General features: G+C 34.2%; 1 non-coding gene across 1 annotated transcript; it reads left to right on the plus strand.

Moving 5' to 3' along the window:
• Positions 1 to 3,141: 3,141 nt before the first annotated feature.
• LOC148761761 (small nucleolar RNA R71) lies at positions 3,142 to 3,248 on the plus strand. Its single transcript, XR_016027763.1, has one exon. It is a non-coding gene; the product is annotated as a small nucleolar RNA R71 (small nucleolar RNA).
• The last annotated feature ends 10,878 nt before the right edge of the window (positions 3,249 to 14,126 follow it).

Raw genomic sequence — 14,126 nt, forward strand, 5'->3', positions numbered from 1 at the left:
CCACTAATGTAGATGAACACTTATTCAAAGATCAATAGGTCTTTATCAAGTTTGTAATGTAAGGCTAGGGTCAAGGTATGATAAAGGATATATTTAGGCTCAAATTCACCCTAAGCACTTAATCAATCTAGGACACATAAAGAGCTTAGAGAATTTTTTTTTTTTTGTAAAGCACCCCCAAACTTGAAGTAAACTTTCCTTTGTACCACAGATTTTATTCTTTTCTTTTCTCTTTTTTTTTTCAACCCTCAAACTTATTTTTGACAATCATAAACTAGGGGTAATTTTGCTAACAACCATCATTTTATTATTTTTTTTTTGCACCTTCTCCCTCACTTTATTCTTAAGCTCAAATCATTCTTTAGAAAGATTAAAATACTTAAAGGGTGAAAGGTTCAAATTGCATGGAATTAAATAAACAGGCCAAGGCTAATATAATTGTGTAATTACAAAGAAAAGGTAAATTAGGCTCAAAAAGGGTGACTAAGGATAAATATAACAAGGTAGGCTCAAAAAGGCTCAAACGATCCAAAGATGGCCTAAATCACTTCCTATCCTAAGTGTTATCTAAGATTTCGCCTCGAGAGAGAATCACACAAATTCTAGAATTCTTGACTTCACTATACTTTTTCATCAACATAAAATTTCTCTAAATCACACAAAAATTCTAAGTAAAAGAGAATAGTGCTCAAATTATTGGAAGTCACATTATAAAATAAAGCGAACACAAGAATATCACATAAAATTAAATCATAACTATATGCTTTCCAAAAGCTAAGAATCAAAAGATAATTACAATATCATCTTAGGATTGGTAATATCATGGCATAGGCAATTTCCATCTCAAGCATTTCTAAAATAAATCCTAAAAACAAAAAAAAATTACGAAAATAAACTAACCTAAAAACATCACAAAAACTAATAACAATAAAACCTTCCCGCAAACTTAAATTGCACATTGTCCTCAATGTGAAAAGCTAAAAAAATATATAAGGAAATTAAACTCCCTTATCAATGGTGGCAGTGCTTTGAAAGCTCTAATTTTTGTTCTCCGTATCTTCATGCTTTCCAAATCTGCATACACAACAAAATAAGCTAGGAAGAGGTTATAACTACTTATTTACATAGAAAAACAAAAAGTAACTAAAATAACAACTAAATCTAAAAGGATATAGCTTGGGTTGCCTCCCAAGAAGCGCTTGTTTATAGTCACTAGCTTGACTATAATGCATTCTTTTTCAGTTCTTCATCCTTAGAATATGGTCGAAGGCTCATCCCATTAACCATGGTTGTTCCTGTATCCTCACTATAAATCTCAATTATTCCACAAGGATAAGCCTTTACTACTTTGAAAGGACCCCACCATCTTTCTTTGCGTTTCCATGGAAAAAGCCTAAAATATGATCTAGAAAGCAAAATTACTTGTTGTCTAATCTCGAAAGGATAATTAGATGGTGGTGGAGGATGCTTCGTTGGTGATTGCTTAGGTCTCACAGGCGGAGGTGGTGGCTTAAACTCAAAGATTGGTGCTTGCTCACTTATAGGTGGAGAGTTAGGTTCACCTTTTCCTTCATCAATTAGCTCCACTCTATAGCAACAATTTGTAGAGCTAGGATGTTTATTTGCATTGAAAATATTAAACTCAACTACCTCTTCTCCAACTTTAAAAGTTATCTTGCCTTCTCTCACATCAATGATTGCGCTTACAGTGGCCAAGAATGGTCACCCCAAGATTAAAGGAATTTCCAAATCTTCTTCCATCTCAAGCACAATGAAGTCCACTGGAATGTAGAGATGCCCAACTTTAACCAATACATCCTCAATAATCCCAACAGGATACCTGATTGTTCTATCCGTTAATTACAAAGAAACTGTGGTAGGTTGTATCTCATTAAGTCCAATTTTTTCAGCAATTGACAAAGGCATGATTGAAACACTTGCACCCAAATCACATAAAGCTTTAGTAAATTTAAATCTACCAATAGTACAAGGTAAAGAAAAACTCCCTGGATCTTTAAGTTTTGGTGGAAGCTTGTTTTGAATTACTGCACTGCACTCCTCAGTAAGTGCCACTGTTTCAAAGTCTTCTAGTTTCCTCTTCTTAGTTAAGATGTCTTTCAGGAATTTGACATAACTTCTCATGTTTTCCAAAGCTTCAGTAAAAGGGATGTTTATGTGGAGCTTCTTGAAGACATTGAGGAATTTCTCAAACTGTTTATCAAGCCTTTGCTTTTTCAACCTTTGTGGGAATGGTGGTGGAGGGTAATTTGCTTCAGAATTCCCTTGATTTTTAGCTTGCCCATTATCTGTCTTTTCCACTTCAACTTCTTTCTCAACAATTGCCTTGTCATCATCTAGATGCTCCTTTGAAGATTCAATTGATTTTTCATTCACCCCTTCGACTTCTTTTCCACTCCTAAGTGTAACTGCATTACAATGTTCCTTACCTTTGGGATTAACTTGTGTATCACTTGGTAAGGCACCTTGGGGTCTACTGTTGATGGAGTTTGCAAGCTGTCCCATTTGGGTCTCAAGATTTCTCAAGGAGGCTCTATTGCTCTGAATTATGGCATCAGTCTTGGACATATATTGCAAGATAAGTTCTTCCACTTGGGACTTCTTTTCAGGAATTGGTGGTCTAGATTGTTGTTGAAAACCAAGAGGCACGTTGGGGTTTGAATTTGAAGGCCCTGCATTGTTGTTCCATGAAAAGTTGGGGTGGTTTCTCCAACCAGGATTGTATGTATTAGAGTATGGGTTATTCTGTTGCTTGTTGAAGTTCCCCACGAATTAGACTGATGCAGAATTGCATGAACATTGATCACTTGAGTGGCCATCTCCACACATCTCACCAATTAAATTTTGAACTGCATGAACTCCCATTGTGTCAATCTTCTTGGACAGTGCAGCCACTTGCGCGGCTAAGTTGCTCACTACATCAATCTCATAGGCTCCAACAGCTTTTCTCAAACCCGACCTTTCTGAAGGCCATTGATAATTATTTGAAGCCATCTCTTCTAACAAATTATAAGCATCTGCAGCATTCTTACTCATCAATGCCCCACCAGCAGCAACATCAATTGTGGTTTTAATTGACCCAATCAACCCATGTAGAATGTCTGAACTTGCAACTAATCAGGAATCCCATGATGTGGACATTTTCGCAGTAGTTCTTTAAACCTCTCCCAAGCTTCATATAAGGACTCACCATCAAATTGTGTGAATAAGGTGATATCGTTCCTCAACTTTGCAGTCTTTGCAGACGAAAAGAACTTTGCAAAAAAACTTTTGAGCCAATTCCTCCCATGTAATGATAGACCCATTAAGTAGTGAATTAAGCCAACTCTTTGCTTTATCCCTCAGAGAAAACAAAAACAGTCTCAATCTAATAGCATCATCAGTTACTCCATTGTATTTAAAAGTGTCGCAAATCTCCAAGAAATTTACCAAATGAGCATTAGGATCATCACTGGGTAACCCACCAAATTGGACCAAAGACTGAATCATTTGAATGTAGGCTGGTTTAATTTCAAAATTATTTGCATTGATGGAAGGTCTCCTAATGCTTTGGTGCAAACCTTGCAAAAGAGGAACAGCATAATCTCGCAGTGCTCTATTTGCTTCGGGAACCAGATTGATGTCATTGTTGCCATTGTTAATGTTATCCTCGACCATTGTCTGATTTAAAGCTGCAACTTGCAAATTCTCCCTTCGATGTCTCCTAAAAGTTCTTTCTATCTCAGGATCAAAAGGAACAAAATTCAAGTTGTCTCTTCTTTGCATACAATGACCAAAGATATATGCAAGATAAACAAAATCTAAAATTAAAACAAGAAAAATAAAATTTGAAGTAAGACCAAATTGCTTGGTATTAGTATTAGTAAAAATTCTAGAAACAATTCCTCGGCAACGGTGCCAAAAACTTGTCAGTTAAAATCCTACTGTGCAAGTATATGTATCGAATAGATAGTATATTAGCAAGCAGGGTATCGATCCCGCAGGGAATTAATATAAAACTTTACTAAGTACTAAAATTAGAACAATTTAATCTTATCCAAATAATCAAAATTAAATAATTAATTAAAACTAAAATTAAAACCAATACGAAAAATCAAAATAATAACTTGAGAAAATATCAAATCAAACAAGCTTAGGATCACAATATCCCTCACACTTCATCTAAATCTTACCTCTCTTACTTAACTTATTTCAATGGGTTGAATTGCTAACTTAGAGTCTTAAATTATTTATAAAGGTCTCCCGACTCAACCTATAAAAATATCTATTTTAACCAAAACACTATATCCCTATGTGATTTGAAATTAAAACAAACTCATTAAGTTCAGGCTCTAATTTAGCTACATACCGCCTATAGGTATATCCCTATCCTATACGCAAATCAATTAATTTGATCATATGCTATCCCAATTTTAGTCTACTCTAAACTCCCTTTCCAAAGTTTGTTTAGATTCCTAGATCAATTTAATTGGTGATCAGGCAATTAAAAGCAGTAAGAATAAATTGGAATAAACAATTCAAATCCCATTAAAATAAGTAAGAAAGAGATTAAAAACTTAGACTACATGTGAGTTCAATTGCAATTCTAGGAAAAGAAAATTAACTACTCATAATTGCAAAATAAAATAACATTGTATAAAATTCAACCATTGAAAGTATCAAGAAAGATGGAAGCTAAGGAAGAAAACAAAACAATATTTTTTCGCCTTGATCTTCAAGTTTCAGCCTCAACTTGTAACTTCTTGAATGTCTCAAAAGTTCTCTTCCTAATGTTGTTAAACATATCCTATTTATACTAATAAACTTAACCTAAAGTTCCTTAAGCTGACCTAGGGTTTAATTGGGCTTAAAAGTATACTAAAAGGCCCAAAAATCAATTATCAATCTTTACAATTTTCCATTCCCGGCACAGTACATCTAGCCATTTTCTGACGCGATTTTCTCTATCTTCAAAGCAGAAATGGGCAAAGTGATCTTCATAAAAGTTGTATCTTTGTCTCTTAAATTTCCATTGGTTCAAGAATCGCATCATTTAGAGTCCTGTATCTCGAGATATGGCCAAAATACTGAAGCATATGCAAGCAGATTCTAGGTCTGTCTACACCTTACTTCCCAAAATTAAGCCCAATCACTTTTAATCCTACAAAAGAAATATTAAAACTGATAAATAATAACCAAATTAACATGAATAACATAAAATTAAAATAACTAACTTAAAAGTAACCTAATTATAAAACAACTAAAAATAAGTAAATTATAATTAAAAATTGAGGACTTAGCTGATATTTAATAATAAAATTGGAATAAAATAATTCTATAAAATAGAATTATCAGTGGGAATGAAATGGTTAATTATTAAGTTTTTAAACATGGACCAATTAAAAAGTGACAAGTGTCAAGCTTAAATATTATTTTAATTGCCTATATAAACTTACTTAAAACCTTCACATTCACACTCTTATGGCCGGCCAAGCAAGGGAACAAAGAGAGAAAGAGAAGAACAAACCCTAGGAAGGAAAAATTCTAGAGAAATTGTTGGATTTCAAGGAATCAAGCAAGTAAAGGTAAGATTTTTTTATTTTAGCTTGTGATCTACCTTTCCCATGCATTCTTTTTCATTCTCCATGGTTGAAATTCAAGTTTTCAAGAGGGAACCTTTGCTGGCCAAACCTAGAGAGAGACGTTTTGGTGATGAATTTTGCTAGATTTCATAATATCCTAGTGTTTTTAGTCATTTTGTGATGTTTGGAAAGAAAAACAAGCAAGAAAATCAAATGTTCTTCAACCACCCTCATTTGGCCGAATTTTCTATAGGGCATGTTGATGATGGATTTGGTTGTAATTCATGTTATTTAGCTAGGAATTGATGAATTATGATGTTGGATATCGAAACCGATTATTGAAAAGTATAGTTCCTTTAGAAAATGGCTTGATGGAAATTGAGAAAATCAGAGTAAATGGACTTGGATTTGATTCCTAATGATGTATGTGGATTTACGAGATTGTGTAGACATTGATTAGTATGTTAGTTCGAAATCGAAATGAATTTCAAAAAATGGTGAAGTTAGTCAAAAATAAAGTTCATTGTAATGCTTTGGTGTATTAGATTATTGGAAGTGTAATGAATATATTTGGAGTTGAATCGGATGTTTTGGTTAAATTAATGGTGTATAGTTCGAATTAGGTTGAATACAAATTCTTTCCCATCACAATTGAACCTACGTAGAACATCATCTTTAAGTGACTATCCGAACATTTCTCATTCAATTTCATGCATTCATATAGAGCCTGAAATAGTTTTATAATAGTTTGGCACAAATATATTGAATTATGTGTTATGTATTATGTATAGGTGGTAAGCCCTTTGATAAGGGTAAAGATATTGTGCCCGAGGACCGAGAATAGGAGTACTCCTACCCCTGCAAACTCCTGCTATTGTGAGTAATCAGATGTTCATCTTAATTATCTAAAGTGGTTTATACTTGTCTTAAGATTTTAAAGAATAAGGCACTTAATTTGCAAATTATTATGTTTTACATTATAAATGTTGGTTAAATGAATGAGATTTATAAATTATTCTGAAACTAAATGTTGATTTCGAAATAGAGTAAGTGGAGGCTATACATTCGTATTATATATATATACATGATTTGAATTGATGGCTTATGAAATTGTGGTAGCATGAATGGCTGAAATTGTGGTTTTGTGAATTATATAAATTATTTTGTCTTACATTGACAGGTTGGATAGTACTATATTAGCCATGTTATGATACCAAAATTTTATTGATTTGGTGGGTTATGTATTTAGTTTACCGCAGTGGGCGGGTTTCCGTGGACCAGCCTATTAGAGGGGCATGGTAAACCCCGTTATATTTTACCTTAGTATGAGGGGCGCAAAGGGTATCTCCTAAGGTAAGTTTAGAGTTCACTTCACGGCGAACCACCACGTGAGGATGAAACTCAGCCAACGCCAAGGAATGACTATATTTGAAAAGTAAAAACATGTTTTATGGGTATATGTCGTTTTAACATCCTTGGCGGACTCGGTTGGATGCCCGGGCCAAGGTGTCTTCGAGTATGAGTTTTGGCACAAGCCAAGTTTTTAAGACAATCATAAGCCTTGTTGATTATTTTGATAAAATGTAATTGTTTTATAGGAATTGAAATGAGTTTTGAATGTTATGAACTACATTATGATGGGATGATTTAACTGTCTCCATTTACTTGGCTTTAGATGTTATAGATTAATTTTGCTTACTCACTAGGTTTGTAAAAACTCACCCCTTCTTTTTATCCATTTCAGGCTCAAGACAGTCTGTAGAGAGCCGATTTTATCGAGGGTTGCTTTTGGATTTACATCCTTATAAATCGAAGGTTTATAGTCCTGTATATTTTCAGTTATTTTAGGGCCCACATGTCATTGTAGAATATTTTCGTATACTTGGTTTAGTGTGCTATTATATATATGAATTTATTTTACTTTTACGCTAAAAAATTATTTACGCAAAGTTCTGTAATTATTGTTTTATAAGAAAATAGAATATTTTATTTAATATTTTTATTTAATTTGAATCGCTATAATTTCACTTTAAATTGATGAATTAGACAACAAAACTTATTTTTAGACATGAAATGGATGCTTATTACTCGTATATCATACTTTTACAAGGGTTCGAAAATTTTGGTTAAAATTACAAAAATACCCCAGTGTAGTAGACATTACTTTTTGATTGTTTTTTATTTGAAATTAGTCTATATTTATTTAAAACATGGTATTTAATAACTGTTGCTCACTGGGGAGAAGTAAAACTGATGTGAAAGCCTTGCGAGGTTTCAGTTGGCATTCTGGGTAATGAATGTCAATCGAGACATCGCCACGATTATCACGCGCTCGATTGGAGTACCAGGTCGTGACAATTATGTTCGTATCAAAGCTTTTGGTTTTAAAGTTATTTTAAAAACTACAGTGTCAATGTGGCCCCAAGTTAGATTAGATTGAGTTGAATGCATACAATTGCATATAGAACCTAAAGTTGTCTAAACTCATTTTGTTTCTTTTTATAGATCATTATGCCTCTTCGACGTGGACGCCTACCTCTCTCTAGATCAGTTGGGAGGGGAAGAGGTCGTTCTCAACATCGTCAGCTAGATCCCATAGAGGGGGTGTCAAGCCCAGCTTTATAATATATTTGCCATATTGTATAGGTACTTGATAGAATGTCTGCATACTTAAATGCCTCAGAAATCGTTAAAAGACGATATTATACCTAATGGTACAATTAAGTTGATTTAAGCTTGAAACTAGTCCAAATAGAGATTTTAAGATGCATTCGAGAGTTATTGAACCTTAGAATGACTTAATATGGTGATTTGGAGCTCGGGGATTGATTTAGAGTTAAATTAGAATTTTCATAACGTAGGGCTAAAATGGTCATTTTGCCACCTGAGGGCAAAATTGAAATGGTGGATGAAATTTTGATCATGTTTGACTACTGGAACATAATTTGAGCTTGAGAAGTGAAAAATTTTAATTTTGACATTTTTTCGAGCATAAGGGCAAAACAATAATTTTAGGTGTCTATGGGGGCAAAATTGAAATTTTTTAAATTTTGCACCACCATGACACTTGTCAAGTCCTTGAATTTTACCTATTATACTTTGAATAATTGAGATATTTTATGTGGTGGTGGGAGAATGCTTAATTATTAAGTTTAAAAATGGACCAATTAAAAGGTGACACATGGCAAGCTTTCATTTCTTTATAATTTACATTAAAACGAGCACATGACTTTCCCATTTCACTCCCATATGTTCGACCTCACCAAGAACAAAGAGAAAAAAGAAGAGAACAAACCCTAGGGAGCAAAAATTCAAGGGGAAAATTGGTAGATTTCAAGGAATTAAGCAAGTAAAGGTAAAATTTCATGATTTTAGCTTGTGATCTACCTTTCCTATGCATTCTTTTTCATTTTCTATGGTTGAGAATCAAGTTTGCATGAAGATACCTTTGCTGGCCGGACATGGGGGGAGGGGTTTTGATCTTGGATTTAGCTAGATTTCATGTTATTCTAGTGTTTTTAGTTGTTTGGTGATGTTTAGCATGGAAAACAAGCAAGAAATTTCATGCCCTTCACCCACACCCATTGGCTGAATTTTTCAAGAGAGAAATTGGGAAATGGACTTTGATGAATTTCATGCTATTTAGGTATTTTTATTTGTTTTATGATGTAAAGTGTAAAAATCAAGCATGAAAAACCACATATTATTTATGAACCCTCCATGACCGAATTTTTCCAAGAGAAAATGTTAAGGATGATTTTGCTATAATTCATGTTATCTAGCTTATATTTGGTGATTTGGAGTATTGGAAGTGAAATGAATTTTTTTGGAGTTGAATTGGATATTTTGGCAAATTAACCAGCGTATAGTGTGAATTAGGTCAATACCATTTCAGCCCCATACACAATTGAACCTACGTAGAACACCGTATTTAGATAATAATCCGAACATTTCACATCCCATTTCATGTATTCATATAGAGCCTAAATTAGTTTTATAACGGTTTAGCACAAATATAGTAAATTGCTTGTTGTGCATTATGTCTAGGTGGTGAAACTTCCGATAAGGGTAAGGAGATTGTACCCTAAGATCGGGATTAGGAGTACCTCGATTCTCGATATTGTGAGTAACCTTATTATCGTCTTAATTATCTAAAGTAGTTTTTATTCGTTTTTATGATTTTATAGAAAAATGAGTTTAAATGGTAAATCCTTATGTTTTATAAGTAAAATGTGATTAAATGAAATGAGTTTTATAAATCATTTTGAAATTGAATGATGATTTTAGAAATTGAGCAATTGGAGACTGTTTGATTGTGTTGTAAATTTATGGTTTGAATTGAAAGGCTTATGGTGATATTGGCATGAATGGCTGAATTGGAAATTGTGTTGAAATTGTATGAACTGTTTGTTTTGCCTTAACAGGCTGGATAGTAATATAATTGCCATGTCATGCTGTCGAAACTTTTATTGATTTGGTGGGATATTGATTAGTCACTGCAATGGTGGGTTTCCGAGGACCAGCCTATTAGAGAAGGGCACAGTAAACCCGATTATATTTACCTTTGTACAAGAGGCGCGGAGGGTATCTCCTGAGGTAAAGCTTTAGAGTTCACTACACGCTAAACCACCACCTGAGGGTGAACTCAGCTAACGCCAAGGAACGGCTATGTTTTAAAACGTACAAATATGATTTATGGATGTATGTCTTTTCTTTAACAGCCTTGACGGACTCGGTTGGATGCCTCTAATCAAGGTATCCCCGAGAATGAGTTTTGGCACGAGCCAAGTTTTTAAGAAATTCATAAGCCATGTTGATTATTTGAGTGAAATGAGATTATTTTATTTAGTTGAAATGAGTTTGAAACGTTATGAATCATAGTACGATGAACTATTTTAAGTTGTCTCCATTTACTCGACTTTAGATATTTTAGATGATGTTTGTTTACTCACTGAGTTTATATAAACTCACCACCCTCCTTTCCACTCATTCCAGGATCAGGACAGTTCGTAAATAGCTAATTCTGTCGAGGGTTATTATTAGACTCGCCTCCTCAGAAATTGTAGGTCCACAGCCTTTGTTACCTTTGGTCATTCGGGGGCCCACACGTTATTGTAAATTAAATTACATACTCTGGTTATCTGTGTTACTGTATGTATGAATTTATTTTGCTTTTACGTTACAAAAATTATTTACGTAGAGTTCTTTAAATATTGTTTTATAAGAAAATGAAATATTTCATTTAATATTTTTATTTTATTCTATTAGCTACAATTTCACCCTAAATGAATGTTTTAGACATAAAAACTTGTTTTTAATTATGAAATGTGTATTTTTCCCTATATAATATATTTTCAACAGGTTTCAAAATTTTTGAATAAAAATGACCAAAATACCCCTGTGTGACAGAAATTATTTTTTTATTTGTTTTGATTTAAAAATAGTTTATATTCCCTTAAAACATGATATTTAGTAACTATTGCTCACAAGGGAGATGTAAAACTGATGCGAGAGCCTTGCGGGTTTCGGTTGACATTTCGGGTAATGAATGTCTATCGAGACATCGCGACGGATGTCATGGGCTTGAAGGGAGTACCGGGTTGTGACAGGGGGAATCGGCTGCATCTACCTTTCGTGCAGCACCTGTTGCTAAACATACTGAGACTCCTCCACATCCTCCACCTCCTCCACCATCTACTAATATTCCTAGTGTTCTTCCCATGTCTCTTGAGGTAGTTTAGGCATTGGTAGCTTTTCTTACTGCTATTACTGGTCAAGCTCAAGCTGGTCAAGTTCCTCCTACTGTTCCTTCGACCGCTCCTTCAGTGCCACCCCCACCCCCACCTCCTGTTCCACCACAAGTACCTGATGTCTCCATTTCTAAGAAACTTAAGGAAGCTAGGCAACTCGTTGCATTTCCTTTACGGGTGATTTGAATGCAACCGCAGCTAAGGACTAGATCATTCAGGTATCGCAGACACTTAATGATATGAGACTAGAGGATGGTATGAAATTCATGGTGGCCACAAGACTACTTGAAAAGAGGGCCCGTACTTGGTGGAATTCGGTAAAATCTCGTTCTACTACTCCTTTGACCTAGTCAGATTTTCTGAGGGAGTTCGATGGTCAATATTACACTTATTTTCATCAAAAGGAAAAGAAGAGATAGTTCTCAAGTTTGAAACAGGGAAATTTGACAGTAGAGGAGTATAAGGCTCGTTTTAACGAGCTAATATCTTATGTGCCTGATTTGGTGAAGACTGAGCAGGATCAAGCTAATTACTTTGACGAAGAGCTCTAGAATGAAATCAAAGACCGTATGACAGTGATAGGTAGGGAGTCGTATAAAGAGGTTGTGCAGATGGCTCTACGGGTTGAGAAGCTCGCTATTGAGCATAGGAGGATTCGGCTCGAGTTTGCTAAAAGGAGATGTAAAACCCGACCCTATAAACACATGTCATGACATACATGCACTGAGTAGCATGTTATTACGTTAGGAAAGCTCCTAAGAATAGATGAAACCCGGTATTGTACTTAACGGTACACTTGAGTTGATTTAACCTCCAACTAATTCAAATAGGAATTGTATGATGAAATTTAATATTCTACAGTCCAGGAATGACTAAAAATGATTGTTCGGAGTTCGAGGGTTCATTTGGGGAAAAATTGAAAATTTTGATGTTCAGGGGCAAAATCGTCATTTTGCCACCTAAGATAATAATTTGATCATGCAGTGAAATTTTTGATCAAGATTAACTATTTGGAGTATAATTTAATGATAGGAAGTGAAAAAGTTTAATTTCGGTGATTTCTGGAGTGTAGGGGCAAAATCGTAATTTTACCACTCGCAGATAAAATTTGAGATTTTGAGAGAATTTAGATCAAATTTAACAAATTGGAGAATGGTATGAGTATAAGGGATGAAAAATATATCTATGGGCAATTTTTCAGTTTTTGGGGCAAAAATGTAATTTTTGACTTTTATCGGGGGTAAAAGTGTGAATTTCAAAAATTACTCCACCAAGACTTTGGATAAGTCTGAGAATTTTATCTAAGCTATGGATATGTGGGACAGGTGTATGGTGAAAATTTGGAAACAAATGGATGGCTAGAATTTAAGGAATTAATAAAACATTAAAAAAATAAAAAAAAATAATATTACATTATTTTAGCCTTTAAAAAGGTCAAAATTCCAGAATTCTCATCTTCTTCAAGCCGTCCAAACCAGGAGAGAAAAGGGGGAAAAGAAATAAGAACCCTAGCTGAAAAATTTAGGGAAAATCAAGAGAAATCAAGAAATCAAGCATTAAAAAGGTAAATTTCATTGATTTTCCTTGTAATTTTCACTACCCATGCATTTTTTTCTCATTTCCATGCAAAATTAAAAAGTGGGTATGGACACCCATGCTGGCCAAACCTCCATGGATGAGTTTTGAGCTTGAGTTTTGGTTGATTTTAATTGAATTAAGTGATTTTAGTTAGGTTATATTGTAATATAGCAAAAATAAGTTAGAGAAATAACTTTCTCCCATTAAAACCCATTATGCCAAACTTTTCAAGGAGGAAAGTGAGCTGATTTTGATGATTTTAGAAGGTTATTGGCTGATATTTAATGGTTAGAAATGTTGGAGAGAAAATGGGACAATTTAGTGCTAAAATGGAGCGCGTTAGCAATTTATCGGGTAAAGTGCCAAAAATAGGTTAATATCGCGTTTAAGCCATTTTAGGCTATTGCATTTCATACCATGCATTAGTATAGGATTTAAGTCAATTATATAGTGATTTAGCATCAATGTGGTGAATTGTGTAATTTTTGTAATGTGTCTAGGAGGAGAGCCTTCCGGTAAAGGCAAGGAAGTCGTACCCGATGAACAGTGATCGGGGCACCTAGAAAGTATTTAATTTGTACAAATGGTGAGTAAACGTATTATTATTGTAAATAATCTAGAGTTTATTTTTAAATGCTCTTTATGTTTTTTATGAAACGAAAATGAGATTAAAATGGGACTTTTGATGTTTTAGAATTAAATGTGACAAATAAATATATTTTGTTGATTATCTGAAATAAGAAACTTTTGATTATGAAATTAAGTTAATGGGAGGTTGCCAATTGTCTTAAAAAATATATTTTCCTATGAATGGCTTATGATGTATGAGTATATGTGGCTATATTTTATAATTGCATTGAGAATTTATGTAAGCTGTCTTTTGCTATGCAGGCTGGGTAAATAAATAAAAGCCACGTTATACTGTCAAAATTTTATTAAAATTGGTGGGTTTAGTCACTGCAGTGACGGGTTTCCATGGACTGCCTATTAGAGGGGCACAGTAAACCCGGTTATATAGTTACTCCGATTGTAGAGGCGAGGAGGGTAATTCCCGGGGTAGTGTTAGAGTTCACTTCACGTCGAACCCCCACGTGATTGTGTAACTCGACCAACGCCAAGGAACGGCTTGTTTTCAAAACTAACATGTGTTTAACATGTAAATATCTTAACAACCTTGGCGGACTCGGTTAGATGCCTCAGCCAAGGTATCCCCGAGGAT

Source organism: Theobroma cacao, chromosome 7 (genome assembly GCF_053813885.1).
Source record: "Theobroma cacao isolate CCN51 chromosome 7, ASM5381388v1, whole genome shotgun sequence".
NCBI classification, from domain to species: Eukaryota; Viridiplantae; Streptophyta; class Magnoliopsida; order Malvales; family Malvaceae; genus Theobroma; species Theobroma cacao.